At 43.9% G+C, this 14,211-nt stretch overlaps 1 protein-coding gene across 2 annotated transcripts in view; it reads right to left on the bottom strand.

Annotated features, from left to right (window-relative positions):
• Positions 1–14,211, bottom strand: part of ERG (ETS transcription factor ERG) — a 240,466-nt gene that overhangs the window by 112,603 nt on the left and 113,652 nt on the right. The gene's annotated exons all lie outside the window — the stretch shown is intronic.

Consider the following 14,211-nt stretch of genomic DNA (forward strand, 5'->3'; position numbering starts at 1 on the left):
AAAGAGAGAGATCTGCACACCATGTCTGGTATAACATTCCCACTCTGAACCTTAGCGTCCAAAAGATGGGGTACACATGAATTCCAATCAACTACCTGCCAGCTTAGAACCTGTATCGCTGCCCACAGGAATTCCATTGCCTGGTACTGCTCGGCCCCCAACAACTCTTGTCTGGGTGAAACCCAAGACCCAGCCCTCTGGCTCTTAACACAAGATAAGTAATGAACCTTTCCCCACCGTTGCCTTCTCCCAGGCTTCACCCTCCTCGGGTCACCCTGGAAGATCACTGGATTCAAAACTCCTTGGAATCTTTTGAACAGAGAGGTAAAAATTTCCGCCTTCCTCCCCTCCTTTCTTTTCCCCTCCCAGACTCTTCCTGAGAGAGAAAGTAAATCCTACACAGAGAGAAATAACCTCTCTCTCCTCTGTCCCTCCTTGTCTCGCCCACCAATTCCCTGTGAAGTCCAGCCCCGTCCCCCAGGGTGCTCATACCAGAATAAAAAAACAGTCAGTTCTCAAACAGAAAACTTTTAGTTAAAAGAACAGTAAAAATTATTCTTTGTAAATTTAAAATGTGTAATAGTACAGGGTCTTCAGCTATAACACTGGGAATAGCCCCCAGCCTACGTTACAATAAGTCAAAATAAAAATCTTTCACAAATACACATTGAACTCTCCCACCAAATAACCATTTGCAATAAAAGAAAACACATAACCTAAACGCACCATCACCTAGTACTATACTATTTAAACATAAGAGCCTGTATCGAGAGAATTGGAGAAAACCTGGTTGCAACGTCGGTCACTCTCAAGAACCCAGGAGAGAACAACCACCAAATATCTAAGCACGCACACAAAACTCGCTTCCCTCTCCCTCAAGATTTGAAAGTATCCTGTCCCCTGATTGGTTCTCTGATCAGGTAACAGCCAGGCTTACTGAACTTGTTAAGCCTTTACAGTCAAAAGAGATATAAAGTACTTCTGTTCTATTAACTTCTACCATCTGTTTATGACAAAGTCACAAAACGTGTAATAACCTGGCAAGATGAGCAGAAATGGATAAATCCAGGAGTCAGTAATAGATAAGAGTGTAATGCATGATCTGAGGCCAAAGAATACATCCCTAAATCCTTCTTCCAATATGAATAGCTCATCAGACATGCTAAAACACGTCTGCCCAATTACCTCCTAGCCCAGAATTTTCCAACAATCAGAACTAAGAAAGAGATGCATCATATTTAGCTGAGATAAAATGGAGCTGAAGTTGAATTTTATATTCTATATCTATTATGCACTCAGAATGGCATATACACTAACAGGTTCAGTATTTTGGGTCTAGTCCTGCAAAGTCTGATAACCCTCAACTAATGGCACTCAGCACCTTGCAGGTTCTAGTCCATAATTGCCAGGTCCTCACAAAACTCTACACAGCAAAAGTTTCAAACACCATTTTTCTTCTTTGTTTGGGGCTTGCTCCTGCTTCCTCTGATGTCAACAGTAAGTCTTCCATTGACTTTAACAGGTGTAGAATTAGGCCCCTTTCCACTAAAATGTTAGATTTTCACTACTCCATAAAAGAAAGAAATTGCATTTTTAATAATATTTGCATAAAGTATTACTTCACATCTCCAAAAACAAATGATGGCACACAATGCCAGTAAATATTCACATAAAGAACATGCAGCATTCTGTTCTGTACAATATTGTATATCCATTCATGCCTTTACATTTTTAGGCAGGGAATCTGCTATTCATTTGGTATGTTTTTCCCCCTTATACAGCCCCATGTATACTTATTGCTTTCTGATGGAGAGGCAGTAGCTTCCATTTACACTTACTACCAGCTTCCATTACATAGTCCTATTTTAGTCTAGAAACTTACTCTTGAAAATTTTGTTTGGCTTGTGAACTTCAAAACTTGCTATGAGGAAGAAGCAGACACACATTAGTCAAATCACTGTCAATTTTAATGACCTGACACCCAAAAAATGGTTTGACCAGTGTTCTTCAATCTTAGTGGGAAAATGTTCCTTAGAGTTCAAAGTAACCAAGATTTATTGTTTCCTTAACTATTAATATTTCATTGCTTCTAAGTTCTTAAGTTTAGTAAATGACATGACAGGTAACTGCATTGTTGTCACTTAGAAACATTAACTGTATTTTTTTAAAACTTTATTTTGGGGGGGTTGGAAATACTATAGTTTTAGGCTTGAATCCAGCAGAGACTTAGGCTACGTCTAGACTACCCACCGTATCGGCGGGTTAAAATCGATTGCTCGGGGATCGATATACCACATCTCATCTAGACGCGATATATCGATCCCCGAGCGCGCTTATATCGATTCCGGAACTCCACCAATCCCAACGGAGTTCCGGAATCGACAGGGGAAGCTGCGGACATCGATCCCGCGCAGTGAGGACGAGTGAGTAATCCGATCTTAGATATTCGACTTCAGCTACGTTATTCATGTAGCTGAAGTTGCGTATCTAAGATCGATTTTCCCCCGTAGTGTAGACCAGCCCTTACACATGTGCTTAATTGAAAACAATGTATTTTTAACACTACAATTCCACTGATTCAATGGGACTGCTCACAGTGTACAAAGGTAAGCATATGAATATGACTTTGCATATTAATAAGACCTTAGTTGTTTAAAACAAGTTAGTGCCAAATTTTCACTCAAACCACAACTAGGCTTATATTCATGCAACCACAAATTGGAGGTGCAAATAATTGAAGACACTGTTTTGCACTCTCAATTTAGGTCATCTAAATACTTGATTTATAAGTGCCATCATGTACTTAGATTTCCAGGTGATCAAAACTGCTGGTGCAAAACTGGCAGCAAGCATCTGAAAATCTGGACCTTCCTTGGCTGATTTGGAAAGCAGTGATTTATTGTTCCAAAGTTAGAAAGATAAAGACAACACACAAGAAAAACTTTAGAACAGTCTCCATATCATCTTTTTTTAAATTGTAATCAGAATAGAAAGAGTTAATTTTCCTAAATTTGCTATACATTTCTCCACAATTAAGGCATCATTTATTTGTATCTGACATTAGTGATTGGGTTTGTTGAAAAATACAAGAGCCCCTTTCAAATCCAGCCCTGTATAGATATGGTAGTGCTATCTTTCTAACCTGAATTGACCTACTAGTAATAGTCTCAGTATCTTACAAAATAATGACACCGAACATTCATTTTCTTAGTAGTGACTGGAAATGTATTATGTATTTCGATTCCATTGCACCAATCTCAAATATTTGCAAGTCAGACAATTTATAAACAAAAATACCCAACATGAAAACATCCAGATGTTAAAACAACTGAAGAAAAATCCCAGCTCAACCCCACATACCCAATTCCAACTCAGATATCAATGGTCTTTCACACATATTGAGCTGAAAGACCAACTATCTACATATAATCAGTATTCAAAGAACATACAGTAATGTAACAGCTGTAGGCAGCTAGGCAATTTTCTGTCTCTTAAAGATACTTAGTAATGCTATGTCAGTTTATTCAGTCTCTCCTCTGGATCTTCAAAACCTAAGATCAAAATCAGACATTGAGAAGATAGCCTTCTGATTCAATATGCTAATACTCGAGCCCAGTTATTTGTCCAAGGGCAAAGCTATGGACACCATCTTGCAAACTCTTCCCACATGGATATTGTTTATCGGACCTTAGTAGGGCTGCTTTAATGAGTAGAGGCTCTTCTGTGGGGAGAATTTGCAGGATCAAGCTGCATATTTGTACAGGTTTTAGTTGTATGACAGCTGAAGGCAGAACAATTTCAATCAATCCAGTTCTCTGTCATTTATCTTATGGCAAAGTTGGGGGAGAGCTGATATTCTTCATTTCTTTATAGGAAAAAAAGCAGTCAAATGATTTGAAATTATTAAGTAGTGCACATAGCTAGCCCATGTAATACCATTATCCTCTGCCCCCACAGCTCTTACCCGGCCACAGCCAAAATGTGGGATGCAATGAGGTGCACAAGAAAGTTACTCTGGCAGGAAAGTTAAAAGGATACAGTGGTCCTTCCTTGATTTTTTCTGTAACCTCAGCTTCATCATGATCGTTTGTTTCTCAAATAAATGATTTTGAACACTAGATGCGGAGCATAAGGAACTTTAGAACTGAAATGAGTGACATATCTTGGAACGAAAAATATTTGAGAGGTATGTGTACATCTTTCCTTGTGTCCTTCCTATTGGTTTCTTACACTCCATTGGAGACTTCTCCTGCTCCCACAGAAGTCACTGGCAGAACTCTTATTGATGCCAATAGAGTTAGGAGAGGTCTTTCTTGTTCCTTGTTTCAAATTAGGCCCTAATTCAGGAAAATACCGCAGTTCAGGAAGGCACATGCTTAAGTGTTTTCCTGGATCAAGGCCTTAGACTGTAAACTCTTCAGAGTGCAACCCTTCTGCCCATCTGAGTTGGCAGCAACAAGGGGCAGGTTCAGTATCTAGGGGTTCCGTTTCAATAATACAATGCAAAACCGGCTCGAGCTCCCACCCAGTGACCTGGCACAATTACATACCACCACTCCCCCCCGGTGCCTCTAAGAGACAATACTTCACCTCTCACAAGTAGAGTCTGAGTGTAGCAAAATCCTTTTAATAAAAGAGGGAAACAATGCGGCATTATGTTGGGGAAACACCACAAATAGGATTCATAACACAAACCGTGAGCAAAAGACACCACCCCCCCCGCAAGTAAGTTTGACAGTGTCCTTTTCTCCTTGGGGTCTTAAGTCCAGGAACCCAAAAAATCACCCAGAAGTCCAACACCCCAAAAGTCTCTGGAGTCCAGCAACCCAAAAGTCTCTGTCCCTGGTCAGTGCAGCCCCAGAGTTTAAAAGTTTATCTGCAGAGTTTTACCTCCCAGCCAGGAGGAGAGGAGGACAGCGGTGTTAAGGGGCACCATACATGGTCCGAGGCCGACTGCCCCACCTGTCCATGGGGTTCTGCTTCAGCCTTCACCGCAAGTCACTCCACCAGCTGCTCCACTCTACCAGCCATTCCGCAAACTGCTCCACTTCACCAGCTGTCCCACGAGCTGTTCCAGTCATCCTGCAGACTGCTCTGCCAGCTACTCAGCAACAGATCTTCAGGCCCCTCCACAGCACTCGGTGATTTCAGCTTGTAGTAAGGGAGCCTCATTACTGGTGCACCAGTAATCCAAAGTGAATTCAGCTCAGCAGCCTGTAACTAGATTCCTGATGGAATTAAAATTAGCTCTGATATTCCACAGTAGAGAGAGGAAGCAGTGCAATTGATATTTCAGGCCCTCAAAAGGGGCCCATACCATCAGGTACAAATACCTTCCCTCAACCTCTCTCAATACACTGGGTTTTGGAACCCATGTCCCTTGTCTAGCGAGTTCTACTTAGTTGATGGCGAGTCTCTCTGTCATAAAACAGTTTCATTGTCCTTGATTCACATAATCAGGGTAACAACACTTTGTTCTTCCTGCCCCAATAACAGAGAAACTGGGGATCCCACAGCAGCCAAAGTGACCATTTTGGGCTGCTGAGGGATCATGCTAGGCAAGATCAGCCTCTGAAGTTCTTTTCCACAACACGCCACAATTCACCACCAGATGTCAGGGCAGAGCTCATCCTGACTCTGCTTACAAGAGCAAGGACCACATTGTCTTATGTCTGTACAGTGCCTAGCACAATGGGGCCAAATTGTTTCTGGGGGCCTTTGGGTGCTATTGCAATACAACTGATAAATAACAGTAATAATACTAGGCAGAGTATTTCTCTAGAAAGCATATTTGAGCAGGCTTCATTCAAGTCAACCATTTGCAGATCACAGCTGTTTTTCTATCAATATCAAACGCATAATCCATTCTAGACAATGCACAGTTTGCCAGTTCTCTCCATGACAAAAGAATTTGGAATGCAATATTTCTCTTAGAACCACATAACAGCAGTGTCAAAAATCTTGCTAAATGGTTCTAATCAATTGCCAAGAAGTGGGGCTTTCCAGCTTGAACTTCTGTTAGAAAAATAAATTTAAAAATGCAAGAGTAAAGTTTTAGTGAGGGGTGAAAGTGAGCCAGTACGGGCCAGTACTGCGTACCAGTAAGAACCCACACTGGCTCATACCCAGCCCACATTAAAGTGTTCCCTACCCCTTTTGCCTCCCCTGTCGGCAGTCCTGGGAGTAAGGGGAAGAGGGGTAGCAACATTAAAGTGCTTTAACTTTGCTGCCCCTTCCCTCCATCGGCGGCACTGCTGGTAGCAGCAGGGCCGCCGACAGGGGAGGCAAAGGGGGCAAAAGGGGCAGGGACATTAAAGCACTGCACTTTAAGAATAGTCCTTTGTCGCAGCAGTGCTTTAATGGTTGCTGTGCCCCCTCCCCTCCCATTGGTAGGGTCCATACCAGCGGGACTGCCGACCGGGGCGGGGGTGGTTTGCAGCAACCATTGAAGCACTGCTACAGCAAAGGACACTGCAGTGCTTTAACGTTCCTGCCACTTCTGCCCCACCGGCTGCCTGCGGGCGGGTGAGGAGGGAGCAGCTGCCCTGGGTAGGGAAGGGAAGGGAGCAGCAGCGTCCGGAGTCTTGGCTCCTTTAAATCAACACAGGATCAACACTGGAAGGGCTGGCTGGGGGATGCTGATCCTCCTAGCCCCACCCTTTCTGCCAGAGGTCCTGCCCCTTCTGGGGCCAGAGTTGCCCCAGCCCCGTACCAGTAAGTGTCCTCAGTTACTTTCACCCCTGGCTGTAGTACGTTTTATTCTGAAAACAGCTGGCTACCTTAGAAATAATTAGCCTGCCTATGAAAAAAATCTAAAAGACAGCAAATAAAACTCCACTCCACTTAACTGATTATTAATTAGAAGTGCATGAACTAAAGCACTCTGTAATTGACAGCTGCATATGTATATGCAGCTATCTTGTTTCGGGCAACAATCTCATCAGTTAACTAGAGTCAAAACTGGTCAGTACATGGATAGAAAATCTCCAAAGAAAATCCATAATGTAGCAAGAAAAATATTAGTGATTCAGTAGGTGGCACATATCCTTCTGAATTAGATATATAGTAGAACCACAGAGTTAGAAACACCAGAGTTATGAACTTACTGCTCAACCACACACCTCATTTGGCACCAGAAGTACACAATCAGGCAGAAGCAGACACAAAAACAACAACAACAACAAATACAGTACAGTACTGCGTTAAACAAAAAAATAAAGGGAAAGCCGCATTTTTTCTTCTGCATTGTAAAGTTTCAAAGCTGTATTCAGTAAATGTGCACTTGTAAACTTTTGAAAGAACAATCATAATGTTTTGTTCAGAGTTACAAATAACCTCCGTTCCCAATCTGAGGTTATACTGTATTTGCTTGAGTTTATATAGTGTTAGTGAGCAAATGTTTGCTGAAGTAGCTATCTTTCAAAGGAGATCAGTCTGAGTTATTCTGTGCTGCCTACGTAAATTTCCCTTTTGTTTTCAATAGGACAAGATATTGTTCATATCTAGGTCTAAACTCCAGTGTAGTGTTGCTGTGCATGGCTGAACTGTTGCTACTTTTGACACCGTACATTTCTGTATGTCAGTGGCAAGTCAAACCTACATTTGTATCTGATGCGGTGTGGGAAAGACTACCTTAATGTGGTTGTGACGGGTTCCTCCTGGGGTGCCACCTGGAACTGGAATGCCACTAAGCCTCCCAGCGGTGCAAGTAGAAATCACATTTTTGCCAGTATGCTTCACTCATGGAAGGGACACAAAGGGGAGGGGGCCCATGACCTCCCCATGTGACTCCTCTCTGCCCTGCCCCCAGCCTGTGGCCCCCGCACTCTCCCCGTCTCCTCCCCATGATCTACATCCATCCCACATTACCGGGGAGGGGGCTCTATCCTCCTCCCACTACGCCAGAGACTTCTGCTATACAGACCCCAAGCAGGAGGACTCAGGAGATGCAGCTGCATGGCAGGGCTGGGAACAATGCTGGAGGAGGTACAGCAGCCGTACCGAAGGAGCTGCATGTTGTGCTCCTTTTGCCGCTGTGGTTCCCAGAAGAGCCCTGAACCGCCAGGCTATCCTGGGAACTGCAGCAGCAAAAGAAGCAGAACGTGGGGCTGCTGGGCAGCCCCATGCCAGCAGCTCCTCCGGCATGGCTGCTGTACCACCCACAGCCCTGTCCTCCGGTCAGGCTGCTGTACAGATGCCAGGCAGGAGGACTCAGGGGACACAGCTGCGTGGAAGGGCTGGGGGCAGGCTCCTCCTGTGTCTTTCCGGTATGCTGCACCAGTTATAAATATCTTACTGGTACAGCATACCGTACCATACCACTATACTTGCACCATTGGAGCCCCCTGACCACCAGCCTATGTTCCCTCTCACACTGTGCTGCTGTGACAAGCTGCAAAGCCCTCCAGCCTGCACTTTCACCAGCATTCACACAGGTAGGGACACACCCAGCTGCAGTTACATAGGGGCAGTGCAGGGAAGTTTCGCGCCCTAGGTGAAACTTCCACCTTGCGCCCCCCCAGCCCTGCAGCAGCTCCCATCTGCCCTGAGGCACCTCGCTGCCCCGTGGCAGCTCCCCACCCCTAGGCCCGGGGAGCCCTGTGGTACCTCCCCACCCTAGCTCACCTCTGCTCCGCATCCTCTCCGAGCACACTGTCCTGCTCTAATTCTCCTCCCAGGCTTGTGGCATCAAACAGCTGCTTGGCGCCAAAAGCCTGGGAGGTGGGAGAAGCGAAGTAGCAACTGCACAGTGGAACCCCTGGGCTGCCGGCGGTGCACTGACTCAGGGGAACCCCTGGGCTGCTGGCTGCCGGCGGCGGCGCGCTGACCCTGGGGAACCTCTGGGCTGCTGGCTGCCGGCGGTGGCCTGCTGACTCAGGGGAACCCCTGGGCTGCCGGCGGCGGCGTGCTGACCCAGGGGAATCCCTGGGCTTCCGGTGGCAGCTCAGACTCCCTATTCCTCCCAGGGCAGCGGCCGCTCAAACACTTAAAAAAATATTGGAGGGTGCCGCTTTTTGGCGCCCCCAAATCCTGGACGCCTAGGCAACCGCCTAGTCTGCCTAAATGGTAGCACTGGCCCTGCAGTTACACACAGGCTCTCTAACTACCAACTTCTAAGCCTGGGACCCCAGAGCAGTACCATCCTGCCATGGTCAAATCTGGCCAGTATATGGGTTTAATATCTGGTCCACCTCTCCCTCAACGTGAAGAGAAAAATGCACACTTGTGGTAACCAAGCAAACATTTTCCCAAAGCACTCCAGTCAAAGCTCACTGGTTTAGATTAAACCAAAAACAAGTTTATTAGCTACAAAAGATAGATTTTAAGTGATTATAAGTGATAGCAAACAGATCAAAGCAGATTACCTAGCAAACAAACAAAAATTGCAAACTAAGCTTATTATATTAAATAGACTGGATATGAATTAGCAGATTCTCACCCTAAGAGATGATACAAGCAGGCTGCAGATTCTTAAGCGGCAAGCTGCACTTGCTTTACAGCTTGGAATCCCCAGGTGTTTCAGGCACAGGCTAGAAATCCCTTTAGCCTGGGTCCAGCACTTCCCCCAGTTCACTTTTTGCTCCTCAGGTGTTTCCAGGAGTCTTCTTGTGTGGAGAGTGAAGAGCCACAGATGTCGTCACTTCCTGCCTTGTATAGCTTTTTCAAATGGCGGGAACCCTTTGTTCCAAAGCTTGGTTCCCAGACCAGTCTGTGGAAAAATACTGACATCTCAAGATGGAGTCCAGAATCATGTGGCCTGGTCACACATCCTTGTAGAGTCGTAGCAGTCATTACGTACTGCTGTTTGGAGTGTTCTCAGAAAGGCTCCCCAAGTGGGAGATAAGCTTCTCCTAAGGCCTATTGTTTTTCCTGATGGCTCATTGTATTTCCCAACCAGTTATCTAGACTGAAAGCATCTTGTCTAGTGAGCGTTACCCAGGTGTAACATTTGAAATACAGATACATAGTCCCTATTCATAATTTCAGATACAAAAATGATACATGCATACAAATAGGATAACCATATTCAGCAAATCATAACTTTTCCAATGACCTCACATGACTTATCTTGTATAAAATGCATCATAATTATGCCATAATCCTATCATTATAATATCACTGTGAAGAATATGGGATGCAGTGTCACAGCGGTATTTCTGTGTTTTCAGAGGGTTACATGTTGTGTTTCCTGTCCTAAAGGGGACTGAGTGTAGGGCATGGAGGTGTCTGTGGCATTTCTTGGTTTTCTAATGTTTGTGTTTTGTTGTATACATTTTCTGCTTCTTAGAGATTTCAGTTTATCTGACAACTTCCACGTTCTGGAAAGGTAACATGGTGCTGCTAAGCAACATCAAATCTGTGTTCATGATTTTTGGGAGAGCATTAGGAAATGAAAAATACCCATGTTTCTAAGCTGAAAACTGTTGGAACGATAACAGTTGACCATAGGCAGAGGCAAATGAAGTAGGCTGAAACTGAGGAAAAGTAGTGGTTAGTTTAGAACCTTGAGCAGTGTTCTTTTAGTAGACTAACCATCTCTGAACAGAGACTGAAGTGGACAATCTAAAGACAAGACAATTACCAAGACAATGCTCTCAGGCTCCGATTCAGGAAAGCATTGCTATTCAGGAAATATATGCTTAAATTTAAGCACATGTTTAAGTTCCATTCAAGTCAGTGAGAATTAAGCACAAACTTAAAATTAAGGATATGCTTAAATGATTTCCTGAACCCAGGCTTCAGAGAGTACAAATAGAAGCTGGGAAGTAGGCTGATAATGATAAGCTTAGAAACAAGTAAAAAAAATTCAAACTAGGATTAAAGGAGGATGATAAAAGACATTAGGAATGTTCCTAGAAAATCCATGAAAAACCCATGATTGCAGCTACAGGAAGTAGAAATGAAAGAAACCCCTGAAGAAAACCTTGGAGAATGAGATTAGAGAGAGAAGTGGTTGATTTGCTCTCCCAGAAAAGCACAAACTAACGAAAAGGAACAGAGAGCAACAAAACAGAACAGAAATAAATGGTGCTGCCCCAAGATGATTCACAGGAGAAATTAGTACAAACTCTATTAATCTACTTTTTTGATGTTGTGAAATGATCTGGCAGAAATCTTGGCAAGTCATTTAAGTTGGAGAAGAACCACTGAGCACAGAGAAAGGTGTATTGATGTTTGTGGGCCAAATCCCAAGAGGTGCTGAGGATTTGCACTGTCCATCAATTCTACTGAAGTCAGTGGGCATTACAAGTCTTCAGCATCTCTCAGGATCTGGCCCACTAAGAATTACAGCTGGATGCCTCAATAAAGCAAACAAAAAAAAGATGCAGCTTCATAAAAGCAAGGCAATCCTTATCAACAAGAACATTTTGTTGCAAAATACTCGGATCTGACACAAGTTTGGATATCCTCCAACAATGCTTAGAACAGCAAACCAATCATTTGAAGACACATAACTCCGAGGAAAACCAGCTTTGCCAAGTTGAAACCTTAACATAGCTGTTGACCAATGGTGCAAACTTAGCCAGCCAGGATGCCAAAGAATCATTATGTAAAGAAACCTAGAAAGCAGGTTCATTAGAAAATTGTGTGTGGATACAAATCAATCTTCTGATCTACAACAGACAACTTTTACATCTTGGATAAATCCTCTTTCCATTAATAAAATGGTTCTGATAGTTGTTGGTGCTACTGGAAGGATGAATATCTAGTTAAAGAACAATCCTGCCTCTTAAAAAAACATTGACTATTGAAGGCATCAAAGGCAGTGTATCCAATACAATAGCTCCCTGTTCATCTTGCTAGCCATGTGTATGTATTGATGATAGAAATGGGCCTGAGCAATACAATTCAGCTCAGGATTCAGATTTTGAATTCCATAAAGTGTGGGATATTTAGGTCTGGGAGGAGGTTGGTTTTGCCCATTGCCCAGATAAGGGCTGGCCATGATTCTGTACTCAACCCCACTCCCTACAAATTTCAATTGTGTCTGAAGGATCCAAGGTTTCAGTCTGTGCCCATCTCTCTCATAGATGTGAAAGGCAATGTATCACCAAACACAAATGCAAGGCAAAGGAAGAAACATAAACCAAAAATACTCCATAAAATTGTCTTAGATTTATTGACAATGGGCCTTATCATGCCCTCTCACAGGAAACCCCATGGGCAAAGCTCCAGAGATAACATGTTATCAGCTGGGGGCAGGAATGTGTGTGCATGTGGGGTGCATGAGGGGTGGGGATTTGTTCCCATGAACAATGCAAGTAGAATAGTTCAGTTCTCCAATCCTGAAGAATACTGAGTTTCAAAATACTGTATGTCTGCAGAGGGCTGGAGCATTTGCACGATACTTTCACAGAAGCCCTTCCATGGGATCGGAGGGAGGGGGAATGATACAACATTCTGAACAGGGAACAGCTACTACTCTGTACAGTGCCTAGCACAATATTTACCTATTCTTGATAGGCCACTAGGCACCACTGAAATGAACATGATGATGATGATTATTAACTATACCACCATCCATAGTGGCAGGCTCTTTATTAGTGGGTTTCATCCTGTGTCTGAGAAAAGATGCTATGATATACCTCAAACTGCTGATATGCGTTAAACATCAAAAAATCATTATAGTGTTCTCGTGATTTGCTTGGGACTGAGAAAACTTTAATTCAGTTACAGTACAGCATAATGCAACATGTGATAAAAAATTAATATTTCATCCACTTCTATTGTATTTCCTCAAATGATCTTATCACAAATGTTTTAAACTGTTTTTGTGGCTCCAAAATCATTGAAGGCATACAGAGAAAAGTAAATGGTTATGTGGATATTTTAAACGGAGACAGAATTTTAAGAGGTATAAAACAAAATATCATGTTCCTTTCTAAAATTAGTTCTGTTGCCTTGATAAGAACATAAAGTCAGATCATTGGCCCTGATCAACTGTTTTATGCTCTAGCATTTCCACAAAGCAGCCAAAAAGTTGCTGTAAAGGGGTAACTGAGGATTCCCTTTGACATAGAGGAAACCAGCTAGCATAGAACCAGCATCTGTTGATCCACAGCCAGTCCAGGGGTTCTTATGGGATCACTGCAGCTGGTGCAAGTTAGAGTATCCCATAGGCTGTTCTAAGTTACTCCTGCCACCATGTAGGAACCAACCAGCCCAGGATCAGGTGAGCAGGATGGCAACTTATAGACACTTTCCCCCCTCCTTCAGCTATGCTGAGCAGTTAGTATTGAGCCAATAGGGTTTAGTACAATTCCTCTGGCTCTGTACCAGCAGCAAACTAAAACAGTAACTCCTCACTTAACGTTGTAGCTATATTCCTGAAAAATGCAACTTTAAGCAAAACGATGTTAAGCGAATCCAATTTCCCCATAAGAATTAATGTAAATGAGGGGGTTAGGTTCCAGGGAATTTTTTTTTCACCAGATAAAAGACTATTTTATATATATATATACACACACATAGTATAAGTTTTAACAACAGTTTAATACTGGTACACAGTGATGGAATTGTGAAGCTTTGTTGAGGTGGAGGAGCCAGAGGGTGGATATTTTCCAGGGAATGCCTTATTGCTAAATGATGAATAGCAATTGCTGAGCCTCAAGGGTTAATCTCACACTCTACAAGGAGAATGGAGGGAGGGAGACAGCATCACAACAGAGCGATGCGCATTTCCCTTTAATACACTGCCAGGTTAATTAGATCAGCTTGCTGAGACCGCACTGCTGCCAGCAAACTCCTCCATCCTGAAGCCCTGTCATGTGTCCCCCGTGCTCTTTAGAAGATGGGTAAGCGGGTGCAGAGCGGGGGGAGGGCGACACCTGACATTAGCCCCCTCTTCTTCCCTCCTCCCCCCGCACAGCAAGCAGGAGTCCGGGAGCAGCTCCAAGCAGAGGGCAGAGCAGCACATGGGAGTGGGGGGAGGACAGCTGCAATTGCTAGCCTGCTGTGCAGCTGCTGCACAGGGAACTTAGGGAGCAGGGAGCTGATGGAGGCTGCCGGTCCAGACCTGTTCCAAGCACCCACAGCATAGCTGCAAGAGGCTGCTCAATTCCTGGCAGCAGTGACAAGGCAGGTGGCTGCAAACGACGCTAGAAAGGAAGCAGCACACTTTAAATGAAATGTTCTCTACTTGGATTGCACGAATGTACAAAACGAATGTTACGCGGACGACTTAATGGGGAGTTACTGATATGGGCTCTG

Source organism: Chelonoidis abingdonii, chromosome 1 (assembly GCF_003597395.2).
Source record: "Chelonoidis abingdonii isolate Lonesome George chromosome 1, CheloAbing_2.0, whole genome shotgun sequence".
NCBI lineage: Eukaryota > Metazoa > Chordata > Testudines > Testudinidae > Chelonoidis > Chelonoidis abingdonii.